The following is a 2,003-nucleotide window of genomic DNA, read 5'->3' as shown; positions in this document are numbered from 1 at the left end:
AAAAGATTAAGTACTTCAGTGAAAGATATCTTAAGAAATTGCAAACTTATGCCTCCATCTTCTGAAAATACTCTCCTCTTTCACACTAACATTAAGGACACAAACTTTTTCTGTTTTCTTTCTATTGTTATTTTAAACCTAAAATGAAACATTAGCTGTACATCACCTACTCTATTATTCAGTACAACAGAATCTTTGCAGCATAAGAATAACTATGCCAACATAGACTTACCCAGAAACTTATAAAACTCGTTGGCTACATCTGCCTTTGTAAACGACACAGGCCGGAGGCTGTTCTCCAGTCCAGAGGCAAGCCTGCACTGCATGGTTTTGGCCACAGAGCTAAAGCTCCTTTCCCTCGCCCCCACCCAGAAAAGGGCAGCCAATGTTCCACATGTCTTTTGGGAGAAGCCCTGGGTTATGCCACATTGGAACGACACCCAGGCATGGTTGAGGAAAGTGCTGTGTGGCCCTGGCTCAGCCATGCCCGCGGCCACGCTCACCGTTTACCAGGGTAAGCAACTGCATGCCTCACCTCAGGCTGAGGCCCAAGTTCTCCTTAGTTTGCCAGTCCTCGTGAAGGTAACATGCACTTAACCCTCTCCTCGAGCCTGATGCGAAAGAAGCCTTTGGTAGCATGCTTGGACAGTCACATAATTCAGACTGTCTTAGAAAACGGAGGGAAAGGGGAAAAAACGTGGAGCTGGTAGTTTACAAACTGCAACAACTACAATCCATGAGAAAAAAAAAGATTCTGGTGCACAGGTTTGCCCATTGTAATGTTGACAGAATGAGATACATGAATAAGCATTACATGCACATGAAGGTACRTTTCGACCATCAAATTTTAATAAGATAACACTTTTTTCTCCTAAAGTAGGGAGAAGTCAGATCTTTATCAGTGCTCACACCAAAACTCATGTCAGYAAATTATTCTTTGTTTTGAGCAGATATAACAACTGGGAAGTGTGGACTGCAGAGTTTGTCCAGATGGCATTTGAAAGAAATGGTACAACATAACAGAAAGCTTTGAGGCATTTTGTTCCCCAGATTCAGATATTTAATCCTATAAAGAAAAAAAATGGATGAGGGTTTTGGGACATATRAAGAGACCTGAAAATGAAGTTTTCTTTTCTCTTTTTTCACACAATCCACGAGCCTACAATCTGATTTCTCCATTAACTAAAAATGAAGTGGCAATTTTACAAGRTCAAGAGAATATTCTTAGTTTCAGCTTCTCAATGTTAAGTCTAGACTCTTTAAATGACCTGTCTTTTTTGGTTTTGTTAACTAACACCTAACCACAACAAACCAGGATAAAACAGGACAGAAAAAACTCTACTTCTAAGTTGATGAAGGACTATATTATGATCTACACATCTTTAAAAAGAGCTAGTAACTTTGTCTACATTYCAGCAGCCAAGCCCCTACCACTGACGAAGCAGGAACCAGCAACAGAAGGTTTACGTTTGTTTTGGGGGAGTGTGGAGTTTGCACAGTCTATATCCGCTGACAGAATCTGTGCTTCTTCAGAACAGTTTCACCCGGTGGGATCATTCACAACGCAATTTTCCTGCTCCAAAAGCACAGTGTTTCCCAGACCCTAGCACAGACGGACACTTCACACGACCACAGAGGCCAGGACGCTGCTGGGGAGAGAAGGGGGCAGCTCGCTGGGCAAAAGCAAGAGCAGCAGCACTTTTTCCTCCCCTCCTCTGAGGGCACGGAACACGGAAGACTCACASAACAGGCTGTCACATCCGCGGGGAACGCTCCGGTTTCTGCCCGGCTGCAGGAACTTTGCTTCCTCCCTCTGCCGGACCACGCAGCAGTACGGGGACGCCCGGGGAGGCAGGCAGCGCGGACAAGGCCAGCACCGGCAGCTCCGCCAGCTGCGCGGGCACAGCAGCGCGGCCCTCCGCGCGCGCGCAGGCGATCGGGCGGCAGACAAAGCTCCTGCCGACCCCCGCGGCCCCCCGCCGGGCGCAGGCGCTCCGCCTCCC

General features: G+C 46.9%; 1 protein-coding gene across 1 annotated transcript in view; it reads right to left on the bottom strand.

Annotated features, from left to right (window-relative positions):
• Nucleotides 1-1,973, bottom strand: part of SPECC1L (sperm antigen with calponin homology and coiled-coil domains 1 like) — a 70,738-nt gene extending 68,765 nt beyond the window's left edge. The window contains exon 1 of the mRNA XM_085305809.1: nt 1,744-1,973. The gene's annotated coding sequence lies outside the window, so the exon portion shown is untranslated. The remainder of the gene's footprint in view (nt 1-1,743) is intronic.
• Nucleotides 1,974-2,003: the final 30 nt, after the last annotated feature.

Source organism: Rhea americana, unplaced genomic scaffold, assembly GCF_003343005.1.
Source record: "Rhea americana isolate MKP2758 unplaced genomic scaffold, rheAme1 scaffold_227, whole genome shotgun sequence".
Taxonomy (NCBI): Eukaryota; Metazoa; Chordata; class Aves; order Rheiformes; family Rheidae; genus Rhea; species Rhea americana.
Note: the sequence above shows the minus strand (reverse complement) of the source record. Positions and strands in the feature narration are given on the sequence as shown.